Genomic DNA, 17803 nt, shown 5'->3' on the forward strand with positions numbered 1-17803 from the left:
TGAAAGATTTATTGGCAACATCCTGTGCTAGAGAGGGTGGATAGCAGCAGCCTGTGCTAGAGAGGGTGGATGGCAGCAGCCTGTGCTAGAGAGGGTGGATGGCAGCAGTCTCTGTAAGAGAAAGTAGATGGCAGCAGCTTGTGCAAGAGAGGGTGAAAAGCAGCAGTCTGTGCTAGAGAGGGTGGATGGCAGCAGTCTGTGCTACACAGGGTGGATGGCAGCAGCTTGTGCTAGAGAGGGTGAAAGGAAGCAGTCTGTGCTAGAGAAGGTGGATGGCAGCAGTCTGTGCTACAGAGGGTGGATGGCAGCAGTCTGTGCTACAGAGGGTGGATGGCAGTGTGGCGTCCCCAGGATTACAGTCGCCACAGTGGCATTACCTCCCTCCTAGGGAGTGTGTCATGCTTGGAAGCAATGAAGGATCTCTCTATCAGGTAGTTCCAGCCCACAGCACAGTTCCTACTCCGGGCCAGCAGAGGGAGCTCTGAACCAAACTGCTGAGGTGCTGCTCTCTGTTGTCGGGAGGAAGGAAGTGGGTGAGTTGGAGTAGAGAGAGGGAAGAGTGTGGACGTGTGGAGACGAGCTCGGGACTGAACTGGAGTCAAGCTCACCCCTAAGCTGAAGCACATTGACCAGACCCCTTTGTCCGAGGCTGTGTGGATACTAAAGGTCCCACAGCCGAAACCAGAAGCACTAGAACAAGAAGGCACTACTGTAAATAATGCACATGACAAATATAGTTTGGTTAAAACAATATAGTGGTACAAGCTTTATTAGCACAACAGAAAATATTTAAAACACAATTAAAACCAAAACACATATCTACTCAAAGAAGTAGCTATAAGGCCTGTAAGGTAGCACTGTCATTCAGATAGGGGACACTCGCTTGGCAGCCAAATAATCAGATCCGGCACGGGTTTTCCATAAAATAATCTCAGTCCATGCGGTTTATTCATGCATCATAAACCATCAAAGCAATAGAAAACAGCATAGCGTCCATGACAGAGCTTCACTCTGTCCAGCCTGTGGTCACACAGGTTATGCAATGTTCCATACGCTTGCTCTTCAGCTTCACAGTTACATCCCCTCTCTCGGATTACCTCATGGCTGCTTCATCTTACTGCAGACGTCCATTCCCTCCAGGGAACTATCAGGCACGTGCAGCCATTAAACACAGCGTTCACTTGCTGTCAGGAAGACAGCCCCATCTCTCTCAGACGGGACCTTCCAAAATGGACCAACCAGGTCCCAGCATTCACCTCATGTGACCTACCCTGGCCACCTTATATGGTCCGTAGCCACGCCCACCGGGTTACATGGCTATGACCTCATCACAGGTCCTTCAACCACTCATACACACTTTACAATAGCATTCTTAACCACACCTCTGGGTGGATTTGTAGGTAACTGGTCTCACCCGTCTCACCAGCTACCTAGAGACTTCCCAAACACATTGAAACAGCACCTCAGCAGTATCACTGCTGATCAACATACACAAAAGTCTCCATCCCAAGGCCACTCATCCTCTCAGTATTCTGCCACTCATCCTCTCTCCTGGGACATCCACACAGCGCCCCCTAGTGGACACAGTGGTCACTACACCACATACCTCCCCCCTCTAAGCTTGTGGGGCTGAACACACAGCATAACCCCAGGATCTCGAGACCGGGCACTCACTACACCTTGCCCCACAGGTCAAGAGAACCGTCTCCATCTGTCATAAGGCCTTATTCCTACGTTAGGCCTCCCCCGCCCCAAGCAGTCAGAATATCAGTCCTTGTCTTTGACCATCCAGTTATGGTCTGTCTGCATCGTCAGACACTGTTTAGTTACCATCCTCTCTCTATCTAAGCGTCTTGTAACAAATGGTACCCCACCACGTCTAAGTTTGCTTTTCAGTGCATTAACCTCACGGTTCATTGCACCTGCTGTCTCTGTAGCATCCTCCAGTTCACACTGTAATCTACGGTGCAACGTATTGGCACGTTGAGCCTCTTTCTCTGCTTCTTCCACCTGGCACTTCAGCTGTTTCAGACGCACATTATTTCCCTTCGCCAGGTCTTTGTACTGCTCAGAACTACGCCTTTCATCAACCATTTGCCTTAGTACAACCTTCAGTTTTTTCTCCGTACGACGTACTTGTTTGCTTGCAGATTGTCGAACTTTAATTTCCGCATCAAGCTGTTCCTCCAGTTGTTCAACCGTTGCTTCCAACTCCTTATTCTGGCAAACTAATTGCTGACTGGCACTCTCATTCTTCTGAGCATAACTACGTTCTGTCTTCAGATTAGCATTCATCTGGTCAACCTGAAGTGTGGCCTTTCTCACCCTGTCATTGGCTAATTCAACGTTGCCTTGTTCTTCCTCCACTTCTTCTTCCAGCTAACAATGCGAGACTCTAACCGCCTCTTTTCTTCCAAAGCCAGAGCATCTTTACCACTGTTGTTGGCAAACACATCAGCCAGTTCTTCTCTGTTCTTCTCTTTCCTGCTGTGCTTGCCTTTTAGCATGCTCTGCAGCAGCAATCTTCTCTTGCATATGGATCATCTCTGCTTCCATACTCTCCAGTTTCTTCTTGTCTTCACTCTGTTCATCACTCAGGCCTGGCCGCTGTAAGTCTTCCTCCCACTTCTTCTCCCGCAGAAGAACTCTTACAGTTTCTATGAGTACTCCTACCTCTTCTCTGAGGGACTTATTCAGACCTTGCCACGATGCCAGGTGACCTTTGGGCTCGAAGACTTCTTTCTCTAGCTCATCCAGTCTGTGCTCCCTCTCTCTCAGAGCCACAGTCACAGCTAGAGTCTGAGTCACGCCGATCATCCAAGACAACTCTCCAGTTACTGTCATGATCCCAGTGCAGGTTTTTGAGCTGCACACCTGGGGTTAATGTCTGGAGCTCGGTGCAGGTTTTGACCTGCACACCTGGGGTTAATGATTGTGGCCTCTTTCTGGTTCTGGGAGAGCTTCTTATACCCCTGGGAAGCTTCAATCCCTGCCAGTTATACTTTTGCCTTTGGCCTAGTGTGCTGACCCCTGTGTGCCTGTTTGTTGCTATAGCTTGTTTATATGGTTCTGACCCGGTTCTGTTTCCCGGTTTGAGTTTGCCTGTTGATTTTGTACTGCGTTATTATCTCTGTGTATGACTCATTGCCTGTGACCTGACTACTCTCTGCTCGCCCCTCTTCTACCTTTGCAGCTATCTCTGTGTGTGACTCATTGGCTACGTCTTGACTATTCTCCCTGTCTATGCCCCCTGGTAACTTTATCTCGCAGTTACCCTGCTAGGAGTTATCTTGCAGCTCCTAGCTCTGTGAAGTTTCGGCCATGCCCCTAGCAGTCACGTGCTTCAGGTCCTGCGGCTCTGAAGTATGCATCTACTCGGCTGCTGCCCGCTCCACAGGTGTCTTTGAGCACAGTTCGCTTTACTCAGGACACGCGCACTGGCTCAGTGAGCAAGTTCAGTGCGGTGTTCCTGACAGTTACCCTCTGACTGTGTGCCCACTACAGTCGTCTCATCTCCCAGCCCACCATCCGTCATGTCAGGAGTAGTGTTGAGCATTCCGATACCGCAAGTATCGGGTATCGGCTGATATTCGCTGTATCGGAATTCCGATACCGAGTACCGATATTTTTTCAATATCGGATACCGGAACCGGAAGTCCCCATAATGCTATGAGCCACTGTTGTGGCTGTGATTGGCTGCTGAAATGATGTCATCATGATGCGCGGTCTGTGCGCATCATGATGCGTGGTCTGTGCCGACTGCGGGGGGGTCTGTGCCGTCTGTCGGGGGTCTGTACGGGCCTCTCGGCGGTCTGTACAGGCCTGTCGGGGGCCTGTGCCGGCTGCCGGTGGTCTGTACAGGCCTCTCGGGGGCCTGTGCCGGCTGCCGGTGGTCTGCACAGGCCTCTTGGGGGTCTGTACAGGCCTGTCGGGGGCCTGTGCCGGCTGCCGGATGTCTGTACAGGCCTCTCGGGGGCCTGTGCCGGCTGTCGGTGGTCTGTGCCGGCTGCCGGTGGTCTGTACGGGCCTCTCGGGGTCCTGTGCCTTCTGCCGGGGGCCTGTGCCGGCTGCCGGTGGTCTGTGCGGGCCTGCCGGGGGTTCTTGTGTGTGTGCAGGCATCGTCCGATGGGACTACAAGTCCCATCGGGCGATGCCTGCTACAATGACAGTGATTTACACAATAGCCAATGATGGGACAGTAGTAGTCCCATCATCTGGCTAATGTGTTGAATGTAAAAAAAAAAAACATACTACATATATACTACAGTCATACAACATACATACATACTACATACATACTTCATATATACTACATTCATACACCATACATATATACTACATACTACATACATACTTCATATATACTACATTCGTACAACATACATATATACTACATACTACATACATGCTACATATATACTACATTCATACAACATACATACATACTACATACATACTTCATATATACTACATTCATACAACATACATATATACTACATACATACAACATACATATATACTACATACATGCTACATATATACTACATTCATACAACATACATACATACTACATACATACTTCATTCATACAACATACATACATACTACATACATGCTACATATATACTACATTCATACAACATACTGTACATACTACATACTACAAACCAGGGGAAGAGTCTTGAGGAGATCATTTGCATATTCCCAGTGCCTTCTGGGATAAGTGAAGAGTCTCCGCGAGCTCAACGATCACTGGGTTTTGGCCGTTGCAGCTGAAAAGAGGAAATCGGAAAAAACGATTTTTGGCTCATCTTTCATCGTTTTTAAGAAATCTCAAGATGGAAGAGGCCAGGAGCCATTTGGTGAGCTGCATTTCTTGCTACATGTTAACAGATTTACCAGTGGAAAAGCCAAACTTCACATGCCACAAATGCAAGCTTGTGACCCTGTTGGAGGAAAAGTTGCAAAATCTCGAAGAGAGGTTAGCTACACTGAAGATCATTAAGGAAGGTGAAGAGTTCTTGGACAGAGCAGAATTATCTCTTCATGTTACAGAAAGAGAAGAAATTCGAAGTGCACCTGAAGAAACAGAGGAATGGAGACATGTGACCCAGAGAAGCAGGAGGACCAGGAGGCAGTCAGCACCCATACTGCTCAGAAACCAGTACCAGGCTCTCACGTAGGAAAACGATGAAGAAATACATCAGGATAAGACTTTACCAACAAACAGCAACCTTGTACGCCTTCAGAGTCCTCCTGGATGGAGAAAGAAAAATGTTGTGAAGAAAAAACGGAGAGTGGTGGTCATGGGGGATTCCCTGTTGAGAGGAACAGAGGCCGCTATCTGCAGACCGGATATAACTTCAAGAGAAATGTGCTGTCTTCCAGGTGCAAAAATTAAAGATGTGTCTGACAGGATATCAGGACTCTTCAGACCTACAGATGACTACCCATTCCTGCTGCTACATGTGGGGACAAATGACACCGCAAGAAACGACCTGGAAACCATCTGCAGAGACTTTGAAGACTTAGGCAAGAAAGTGAAAGAACTGGGAGCGCAGGTGGTCTTCTCTTCCATCCTCCCAGTGGATGGCCATGGAACAAGGCGGTGGAATAAGATTCTGCAGGTGAACAACTGGCTACGTCGATGGTGCCGTCAGCAACGATTTGGATTTCTGGATCACGGAGTGAACTACTTATACGATGGACTACTTGCTAGAGATGGGGTGCACCTTACAAAGACTGGAAAGCAGGTATTTGGAAGTCGCCTTGCTTCACTTGTAAGGAGAGCTTTAAACTAGAACAACGTGGGAAGGGAAGCAAAAGACCAGAAAAAGCCATACACCTGACAAATGCTATTGAGAACTTTGCTATTAGAAGTGGAAAGGAAGAACAAAGACGAAAGAATCTAATTAATAAAAATATTGGAGAAAGAGAAACTAATCACAAACTAAAATGTTTCTATACTAATGCACAAAGCATGGGCAACAAACAAGGAGAATTGGAACTACTAACACAGGAAAAGAAATATGATGTCATTGGAATCACTGAAACTTGGTGGGACAATACACATGATTGGAATACAAGACTAGAAGGATCCAACTTATTTGCAAGAAACAGACTTGATAAACGAGGAGGGGGTGTCGCATTGTATGTTAGAAACGCGTATATCTGCACAGAGATTGAAGCTTCAGAGACTGGGAGTTCTGTGGAAACTGTTTGGGTAAGAATACAAGGACAGAACAATGGAAAGGACACCATTGTAAGCATTTACTACAGGCCGCCTGTGCAAGCTGAAGATATGGATGAACTCTTTATGCATCAAATGGCCAAGTTCTCCAAAAAATATGACATAGTTGTCATGGGAGATTTCAACTATCCAGACATTTGTCGGGAATCTCTCTCAGGCAAAACTAACAGGTCAAGGAAATTCTTATCCTCTCTTGCTGACAACTTTATCTTCCAAAAGGTAAGGGAGAAAACAAGGGGAACTGCTACCTTGGATCTAATTCTTATAAACAGGGAGGAAATGGTTGAGGAGGTAAAAGTGGCTGGGACCCTAGGAGGTAGCGACCATGCTATTTTAGAATTTTGGATAACTAGAGGCGGAAGACCTGTGAAGACTCAGACGTCAAGGTTAGATTTCAGAAAGGCAGATTTTAAGGGATTCAGAAAGAGAATTGGAGGGATCCAATGGCTGGATATCCTTAAAGACAAAAATGTCCAGGAAGGATGGGAAATCTTGAAAAATGAAATTCTCAAAGCACAGTTGTTAACAATTCCGAAAAGAGGGAAGAATAGGAAGCATTTAAGGAAACCAGGATGGATGAACACAGAACTTAAGCACATGCTAAAAAGGAAGAAAAAAATGTTTATAAAATGGAAAGAGGGAGGCATATCTAAAGAAGAATATAATGCTGTCTGCAGAACCTGCAGGGCACAAATCAGATTACTAAAGCTGAAAATGAATTGAGGCTTGCAAGAGATGTCAAAAGCAATAATAAAGGATTTTGGGGATATGTCAAAAGTAAAAGAAAAGTCAAAGATGCTATAGGATTTTTACAGGATGAAAATGATGAAATGGTAAGACAGGATGTTGAGAAGGCTGAACTTTTAAATTCCTATTTTGCATCTGTTTTCCCTTAGAAAGGAAATGTAACATCAACTGTTATTCACTGTCCTATTAAGGGAATAGAAGAATCCAATATATCTATAAACAGAAAGATAGTGAGGAAACACTTAGCTAACCTAAATGAATTCAAGTCTCCAGGTCCAGATGAATTACACCCCAGAGTACTGAAGGAGATAGCAGAAGAAATTTTTGAACCCCTCTCCATAATCTTTGAAAATTCTTGGAGAACAGGAGAAGTGCCAGAAGACTGGAGAAGAGCAAATGTTGTTCCTATCTTCAAAAAGGGGAAGAAGGTGGACCCAGGCAACTATAGGCCGTGAGTCTGACTTCTATACCAGGAAAGATCTTTGAACAAATTATTAAACAACATGTATGTCAATACCTGGATAAGAATGAAGTGATTAAGCAGAGTCAGCATGGGTTTGTAACTAATAAGTCATGTCAGACTAATTTAATTTCCTTCTATGACAGTATTACTGATTGGGTGGATCAAGGAAATGCTGTAGATATAGTATATCTTGACTTCAGCAAAGCATTTGACAAAGTCTCTCATACAATCCTTATTGAAAAAATGACTAAGTATGGAATGGACAAGGCAACTGTTAGGTGGATTCATAACTGGCTTAGTGATCGGACCCAAAGAGTGGTCGTAAATGGCTGCACATCCAGTTGGAAGAATGTCTCAAGTGGGGTACCAAAGGGCTCTGTCCTGGGCCCTGTATTGTTCAACATCTTTATCAACGATTTAGATGAAGGAATTGAGGGTAAACTGATTAAATTTGCTGATGACACAAAGCTAGGAGGGATAGCTAATACTAGAGAAGAGAGAGAGGATTCAAAAAGATTTAAATAAACTGGAGAAGTGGGCAGCAACTAACAGAATGGTTTTTAACAGGGAGAAATGCAAAGTACTACATCTGGGCAATAAAAATGAAAAAAGCATATATAGAATGGGAGGAATAGGGCTAAGTGACAGCACATGTGAAAAAGACTTGGATATACTAATAGATCACAGACTGAATATGAGTCAACAGTGTGATGCAGCAGCAAAAAAGGCAAATGCAATTCTAGGATGTATTAACAGAAGCATACAGTCTAGATCACGTGAAGTCATTATTTCCCTCTACTCCTCTTTGGTCAGACCTCATCTGGAATATTGTGTCCAGTTTTGGGCACCACATTTTAAAAAAGACATCAACAAACTGGAGCAAGTTCAGAAAAGAGCAACCAGAATGGTGACCGGTCTGCAAACCCTGTCTTATGATGAAAGGTTGCAGGATTTGGGAATGTTTAGTTTGCAAAAGAGAAGACTGAGAGGAGACTTAATAGCTGTCTACAAATATCTAAAGGGCTGTCACATTGTAGAAGGATCAACTTTATTCTCATTTGCACAAGGAAAGACTAGAAGCAATGGGATGAAACTGAATGGGAGGAGACACAGATTAGATATTAGAAAAAACTTTTTGACAGTTAGAGTGATCAATGAGTGGAACGGGCTGCCACGAGAAGTGGTGAGTTCTCCTTCAATGGAAGTCTTCAAACAGAGGCTGGACAGACATCTGACTGGGATGATTTAGCGAATCCTGCTTTGAGCAGGGGGTTGGACCAGATGGCCCAGGAGGTCCCTTCCAACTCTACGATTCTATGATTCTATGATTCTACATACATACTACATATATACTACATTCATACAACATACATACTACATACTACATACATACTACATATACAGTGGGGCAAAAAAGTATTTAGTCAGTCAGCAATAGTGCAAGTTCCACCACTTAAAAAGATGAGAGGCGTCTGTAATTTACATCATAGGTAGACCTCAACTATGGGAGACAAACTGAGAAAAAAAAATCCAGAAAATCACATTGTCTGTTTTTTTTTTCATTTTATTTGCATATTATGGTGGAAAATAAGTATTTGGTCAGAAACAAAATTTCATCTCAATACTTTGTGATATATCCTTTGTTGGCAATGACAGAGGTCAAACGTTTTCTGTAAGTCTTCACAAGGTTGCCACACACTGTTGTTGGTATGTTGGCCCATTCCTCCATGCAGATCTCCTCTAGAGCAGTGATGTTTTTGGCTTTTCGCTTGGCAACACGGACTTTCAACTCCCTCCAAAGGTTTTCTATAGGGTTGAGATCTGGAGACTGGCTAGGCCACTCCAGGACCTTGAAATGCTTCTTACGAAGCCACTCCTTCGTTGCCCTGGTGGTGTGCTTTGGATCATTGTCATGTTGAAAGACCCAGCCACGTTTCATCTTCAATGCCCTTGCTGATGGAAGGAGGTTTGCACTCAAAATCTCACGATACATTCATACAACATACATACTACATACTACATACATACTACATATATGCTACATACATACATACTAGAGTTGAGCGACTTTTGGTTTTTTAGGGTCGAGTTCCGTTTCGTGAAACCCGACTTTTCCAAAAGTCGGGTCGAGCAAGTTCGTCCGATTATAGGGAAAAGTCGGGGTCGTCCCGAAACACGAAACCCAATGTAAGTCAATGGGGAATAAAAGTCGGCAGTGAGAGGAGGACAGGAAACACACCTACAGTGCCCATTTGAATGCCAAAAGCATCAATTCTTCTTACTTAAGCTTGTCAACCTTAATTAACTTCATAATACAAGTTACGCACTGAAAAATGGGGGTTATTTGGCTAAAGTTGTGGGGGGGAGGGCTGGCTCCAGGTTTTCATGTGCCCTGGGCGAAAGAGCGCCCCTTTAACACATACCACAACTCATCATGCTCCGATACGGCAGAGAAATAGCGGTATAGTACAATGAAAAATACTTCACTATTTACATCATGACGAGGCCCATCTATTTCTCCATACAGAATCATTGGTCCCATATAATGTTTGAAACAGTATATGATGAGCTCCACATAATGCTACAGTATATGTTGGTCCCCATGGATGAAGCTCCACTGTCTTATGCGCCCAAATAATGCTCCAAACATAATGGGCCCCATTTCTAATGCTCTAGTGTATAATGGGCCCTGTAAATGCTGCTCCAGTGTCTGATGTCCACCTTTGGAATGTTCCAGTGTATGGTGGGCCCCATCTATCATTCTCCAGAGTATAGTGCTCCCCAAAAATTGCTGTCCCAACATTGAAAACAATCAAATAAATCTCCTCGCTAGGGAATCCCTGTACTAGTCTGGACTCCTCGTCGTCCCCATCTTCCATCTCACTGCACAGTATTTCAACCTTGCAAGTGCTGTGATCCTGAGCAAGCAGGGGGGGCCCACTCGTTGGCGACGGCACTGGCACAGGGCCCCTGATAGTACGGTGGTGTGTCTGATGGCGGGTGGGCCGAACCTGCACTTTCATCTGCAGCTTCCTCTTTGTCACCGTGTAAGATGGAACTGTATATGGGAAGGGTAACCTGAGTTTCATCAGGGTCAGATTCAGGCTGTGTAGCGTGCGAGGGGAATGTAGTGGTCTGGGTCAATGTACCAGCAGATTCACCGAGCAGTGGCTGGGCATCAGTGCACTTGTGTCGCCCCCAGGAGTACGGTCGCCACAGTGGCATTACCTTCCTCCTAGGGAGTGTGATGTCATGCTTGGGAGCAACGAAGGATCTCTCTAGCAGGTTAACTGATTGGGCGGCGTTATTCCCACGAGTCATGACCTTCCAAACAGCGTTCATGAAGGCAAAGTGTTTGTTTTACGTGGGCAGTATGGTTGCAAAGCTGAACCTTAAAGGAATGTCCAGAAGGGCACCACCAGGAGTGGAGCCTATGGTTAAATTCTACTCCACCTGGGAAACCTCAACCATGCCAGCTACAGAACAGATGCACACATTGCAAGCTTAATTCCGTTAACGAACGAGACTCCGTCATGCCCCACGGTCCGAGTCCGGCTTACTAGAGGGACACGTGAGGCTCTGGCACATGAGATTGGCCAATAACTGGTGTGTCATGCCCTTACATGTCCGTGGCTGCATGTGCGCTACACTGAAAAGGCCAGCGTTTGTCGCTTACAGGTGCAGATAACCCGCTGAACAACGTTAGTGATGGGGATCACTGATTACAATTATTACCCGCGAACGATGATTTCCCAGTAAGTGCAGGTCAACCGCAGTTCAGGAATAAGGCCTAACCGTCATTCCTGAAAAAATTAAAAACTTACGTGTGCAAACCACAGGTGCTGTAGCTTGCTTAACAGCTCGCCAGCCATTCTCACGCCCAGTATGGATTACACGTGATTGCACAAAGGTAAGAAAGGGTACCGTATCCCCAGATAACATGTATGGATAGCGTACACATTCAAAATATATGTCTATACATCAGGAGGCAGGCTCAGACGGTGTTAGGCCCAGTATGGATTGCACGTGATTGCACAAAGGTTAGAAAGGGTACCGTATCCCCAGCCATGTATGGATAGCGTACACATTCAAAATATACGTCTATACATCAGGAGGCAGGCTCAGACGGTGTTAGGCCCAGTATGGATTGCACGTGATTGCACAAAGGTTAGAAAGGGTACCGTATCCCTGGATAACATGTATGGATAGCGTACACATTCAAAATATATGTCTATACATCAGGAGGCAGGCTCAGACGGTGTTAGGCCCAGTATGGATTGCACGTGATTGCACAAAGGTTAGAAAGGGTACCGTATCCCCAGATAACATGTATGGATAGCGTACACATTCAAAATATATGTCTATACAGGAGGCAGGCTCAGACGGTGTCAGGCACAGTATGGATTTGACGGCCCAGATTACACAGCGGAGGAGCAGGGAGAGGTAAAGATTGCAAATGCTGGGGCCCTGCCCAAGCAAGGGGGCGTCGGTACTGGCACTGGGCCCCTCATAGTACAGCGGTGTGTCTGACGGCGGGTGTGCACCACCACCGTCAGAGACACTTGATTGCACTATGAGGGACCCTGTGCCAGTGCCCGCGCCCAAGAGTCGGCCTACCCACCTGTCCAGGGCAACGGCACTCGCACGGTGTCGTGCGCTAGGTGGTGACCCCGGCCATGGGGGGGGAGGCAGCACAGTTAGGGAGTTTTAGAAAGTGGCATATGTTGTGTTGGACATTCAGCTGATGCAAAAGGCGAAATAGGTGAAGTCCCAGGAAGAGGTGGACCAAATCAAGCCATTTTTCTGTCACCCTATGTGTCATCAGGGGAAGGTGGGACAAAATCCTTGGAAACCCATGCATGGTTCATTTTAATGAAGGTTAGATCATCCACATTTTGGGTTGACAGACGGGTCCTTTTTTCTGTCAGGATTGATCCAGCTGCACTGAAGACTCTTTCCGATAGCACACTTGCAGCTGGGCAAGCGAGCTCCTGTAAGGCATATTGTGCCAATTCAGGCCAGGTGTCCAGTTTAGCGGCCCAATAGTCAAAGGGGAATGACCTGTGTGGGAGAACATCGATATGGGAGGAAAAGTAGTTTGTAACCATAGTTGACAACTGCTGTCTCCTGTCACTTTCCATCGATGCAGTATTACCAGTTGTGTGAGCGGTATTTGAAAAATCAGTCCACAACATTGTCATGAAACCCCTGTCTCCAACGCCACTTCTGCTGTGTGCACCACGAACACCTCTGCCAAGCTGCCCCCGGCCCGAACGGCTCGTGTGAGAACCATCACCGCTGCTGTGTGCTGGGAATGCCTCAAGCAACCGATTTACCAGAGTTGCTTGTTTATTAGCCAATATTAGGTCAAGGTTCTCCTGTGGCATGATGTTTTGTAATTTGCCTTTATAGCGTGGATCCAGGATGCTGGCCAACCAGTAGTCGTCATCGTTCATCATTTTGGCAATGCGGGGGTCCCTTTTTAGGATCTGCAAGGCATAATCTGACATGTGGGCCAATGTTCCCGGTGTCAATGATGCACTGCGAGTGCTGGTTGGAGGAGCACTTTCTGGCAAATCCACATCCCTCCAGTCACGCACAAACCCTGTACCAGACCTTGCCACGCCAACATTTTCACTTGCCCCACGAGATGCATCCTCCTCCCCTAAGTAATCATCCCCATCATCATCCTCCTCCTCCTCTTCTTCCTCCACCTCGTCCAGGAGAGGTCCCTGAGCAGACAATGGCTGAATGTCATCAAGGATTCCCTCCTCCTCTTCCTCCTCATCAACATTGGCTGCAGACGCCTGCTCCTTAAGGTGCGTCAAAGTTTGCATGAGCAGACGCATAAGGCCTCTTTCACACATCAGTTTTTTGCCTTCAGGCGCGATCCGGCTTTTTTTTGTAAAACCGGATCCGGCAAAATGCAATGCCGGATCCGGTTTTTCCCCATTGACTTGCATTAGCGCCGGATCGTGCCGGATGGCATTGCGTTTCATCCGTTTTTTGCCGGATCCGGCAACTTGTCTCATTCCGGCGTCTGGAAAAAACGGCTACTGTAACGTTTTTTGTCTCCGGCGAAAAAGCCGGAAGCGCCGGATCCGGCGCTTCCATCTTTTTGCTACAATGAAAGTCTATGGGCGCCGGAATGCGCCGGATCCAGAAAAAGACGGATCCAGCCACCGGATCCGTTTTTTTAAGTCTGCGCATGCTCAGATCCAATTGGCCAGCCGCCAGGAACAGAGACGGATCCAGCAAAAAAACGGATCCGTTTCTACAGTTCTCCAAAATTTATGCCGGATCCGTTTTTTCTAAAAAAAGCCGGATCCTGCCTGACGGCAAAAAACTGATGTGTGAAAGTAGCCTAAGTGGGATGCTCATGCTTAGGATGGCGTCGTCTGCGCTTACCAGCCGTGTGCATTCCTCAAAACACTGAAGGACTTTACAGAGGTCTTTCAGCTTCGACCACTGCACACCTGTCAACTCCATGTCTGCTCTCAAAGTGCCTGTCCGTGTATCCTCCCACAAATGCATTATGGCCTGCCTCTGCTCGCACAGCCGCTCCACCATGTGCAGGGTGGAGTTCCACCTTGTTGCAATGTCGATAATGAGGCGGTGGTTGGGAAGGTGGAGCAATCGCTGCAGCTTCTGCATACGAACGGAGTGTACAGGCGACCGGCGGATGTGCGCGCACAGTCTTCGCACCTTCTGGAGCAGGGCTGTTAACTCCGGATAATTTTTGAGGAAGCACTGCACCACCAGGTTCAAGGTGTGAGCCAAGCAAGGTATGTGGCTGAGTTTTGAAAGGGCTATGGCTGCCACAAAATTACGGCCGTTATCACCTTGCCTGCCTCAAGATGTACACTGCCCAGCCATGACTCAGTTTGTCGCTTCAAGTACTCGGCCAGTACCTCGGCGGTGTGTCTGTTGCCCAAACACATCATCTGCAACACAGCCTGCTGACGCTTTCCACTAGCTGCTCGATAGGGGGACACATCGTGTGCAACAGTGGCAGCTGCAGATGGAGTGCTCGTACGACTGCGCTCTGTGGACGAGCTTTCGCTTCTGGAGGAGGAGGAGGAGGAGGGTCGAACGCCTACAGCCAACTGTTTCCTATACCGTGGGCTAGGCAGCACTGTCCCACCACCGCTGTCCCCTGTGGACCCTGCATCCACCACATTAACCCAGTGCGCAGTGATGGACACGTAACGGCCCTGGCCATGCCGACTGGACCATGCATCAGTTGTGAGGTGCACCTTTCCGCTCACTGACTGCTTGAGTGCATGGACAATGCGGTCTTTCACATGATGGTGGAGGGCTGGGATGGCTTTGCGAGAGAAGAAGTGGCGACTGGGTAGGTCATAGCGTGGTACTGCATAGGCCATGAGTTGGCGGAAAGCTGCGCTTTCCACCAACCGAAAGGGCATCATCTCAAATGAGATTAGTTTGGCAATGTGGGCGTTCAAACCCAGTGTACGTGGATGAGAGACTGAGTACTTTCTTGACCTACTCATAGTGTCTGGGAGGGTGAGCTGGACTTGAGAGCTGCATATGGTGGAAGTAGCGGTGGACAGGGCGGACTGAGAGAGGGTTGATGATGGTGATGGAGTTGTTGTTCTTTCTGATGGCCTAGAATCAGTCTTTCGTTGATATAACAGTGGGATTCCCTGACTGCTGTGGCATTGCAACGACACCTCAACATTTGCTGCTGTGCTAACCGGTGGGCTTACAGTGGGGGAAACAATGTAGCGTTGCTGACTACCTTCGTTGTGATCAGTTGCACATGTGGCACTTGAGGTTTGGTGTTGTGTCCACGCTTGCAAGTGCATGCTGGTTAAATGTCTAAGCATGCAACTGGTATTCAAATTTTTCAGATTTTTTCCCTCGGCTAAAGGTCTTTGCGCACTTCTTACAGATAACCTTGGCCTGATCATGAGGATTTTGTTCAAAAAAGTGCCACACTGCACTCTTCCTACTTTGGCAGACATTTTGCGGCCTAGCACGCTGTGATCTTTTGACCCTCTGGACAAGCTGTCCAGCAACTCTTTTGATGTTTGGAACCTGTCTTTGGAGTGCTCCGGGCCTGCCAGATAACAGCTGTTGCGATGTCGATGTCTGCTGTGGATGCTCCTCATCTGAGCTATTGGAAGCAGCACCCTCTTCCCCCAATGGATGCCAATCTGGGTCAACAACTGGGTCATCCATCACCTCCTCTTCTATGTCATGTGCACCTTCCTCTGTGTCACCGTGTATGGTGGTATAGTGTGTGGGAAGGGGCACCTGAGTCTCATCAGGGTCAGAATCTGGCTCTGTACACTGCGAGGACAATGTAGTGCTCTGAGTGAATGTACCAGCAGAATCATCCATCAGCGGCTGTGCATCAGTGCACTCCATGTCAGATTCATCTTGGCCTGGGTAATTCACCATTTCACTTGATAATCCAGGCATGGTATGTGAAAACAGCTCCATGGAGTAATCAGTAGTATGGCGTCATCCTTCAATCTTGGTTGTGGTGAAGGACACAAGGAAAGGTGTGGTTCATGAACATGAGCCTCCAATGACGACTCAGTGCTTTTACTTTTTACAACTTCAGAAGAGGAGGCGATAGAGCTGGAGGCTGAGTCAGCAATGTAAGACAAAACTTTTTCCTCATGCTCTGGCTTTAAAAGCGGTTTGCCAACTCCTAGAAAACTAAGCGTTCGAGGCCTTATGTAGCCAGACGATGATGCAGGCTCAACACCTCCTGCATTCGGTCCTATTTTGCTCTTGCCACTACCATCAGATCCACCACCAACACCATTATTACCAGCTGCCAACCCCCGCCCAATTCCACGGCCTCTTCCACCAGCCTTCCTCATTTTTGGTAGAAATGTAGACAAAATCCAACAAACTATATAGTAATGTAAAACAAGGTACAAGGTGTCTATAGGACAGGGGAGATTTTGAATTTCTGCAGACACTTGTGGACACTGGACACTTTTGGATTGTGTGAGGCCCACTGAGTATCTGAGCGCTCTGTCACAGGCTCGATGGCAGAGCTGTGACCAAAGTGACTAGAGGATAAGGGAGATTTTGAATTTCTGCACACACTTGTGGACACTGGACACTTATGGATTGTGTGAGGCCCACTGAGTATCTGAGCGCTCTGTCACAGGCTCGATGGCAGAGCTGTGACCAAAGTGACTAGAGGATAAGGGAGATTTTGAATTTCTGCACACACTTGTGGACACTGGACACTTATGGATTGTGTGAGGCCCACTGAGTATCTGAGCGCTCTGTCACAGGCTCGATGGCAGAGCTGTGACCAAAGTGACTAGAGGATAAGGGAGATTTTGAATTTCTGCACACAGTTGTGGACACTGGACACTTATGGATTGTGTGAGGCCCACTGAGTATCTGAGCGCTATGTCACAGGCAGAAATTGGCTAGTGTATCACAAACTACAAGGTGTATGTAGAATTGGGCAGAATTGGAATCTCCCTAGAGTGCAGGTCTGTAAGAACGGAACATGTCCTCGACTTATTCTCACAGAGTGACTCACTGATAGCTTCACTGTGGCTGTGATAACAGCCATTACACGGTACTGTGTTAGGAGCGTACACCGCTGTATGGTGTGAAAAAATGCACGCTCAGTACCTCAGCAGGACAAAAAAAAAAATTGTGATTGCTTTTAAAAAAGCAGTTTGCGGAGCAGTGGGTAAACAGCAATGCAGGAATGTCAGGAAGCCTTAGAAGGCAGCCCAACAACCAACACCACTTATACACCACTATATAGCCTCCCCTTGCACTGCACAGTGACTGGTGTGTTGTACAGGCAAAATCGCTAGCAGCAGAAGCAGTTTTTTTTTCTTCATCTCAGCAGAACAAAAAAAAAAATTGGGATTGCTTTTGAAAAAGCAGTTTGCGGAGCAGTGGGTAAACAGCAATGCAGGAATGTCAGGAAGCCTTAGAAGGCAGCCCAACAACCAACACTACTGATACACCACTATATAGCCTCCCCTTGCACTGCACAGTGACTGGTGTGTTGTACAGGCAAAATCGCTAGCAGCAGAAGCAGTTTTTTTTTCTTCATCTCAGCAGAACAAAAAAAAAAATTGGGATTGCTGCTTTTTGTGTCTTTTGTTTTACCATTTAGTGACCGACCAATTGGTGGGTCGTGTCACACTGGGCCAGTCACTCCGTGACAGGGATAAAGGAAATATGAGTGTGCAAAACTTTACACTACACAAAAATTGTTTGTCACCATATGCTACATGGAAAAGCATAGTTTGAATAGCAGCTGAAGAAATAAAAATATAGGAAATTTCAAGACTTTTTGCAAAGTTACTGCATGTTTTTCATTT

The sequence above is a fragment of the Dendrobates tinctorius genome, unplaced genomic scaffold (assembly GCF_039654945.1).
Source record: "Dendrobates tinctorius isolate UK_male_01 unplaced genomic scaffold, ASM3965494v1 ptg000161l, whole genome shotgun sequence".
NCBI classification, from domain to species: Eukaryota; Metazoa; Chordata; class Amphibia; order Anura; family Dendrobatidae; genus Dendrobates; species Dendrobates tinctorius.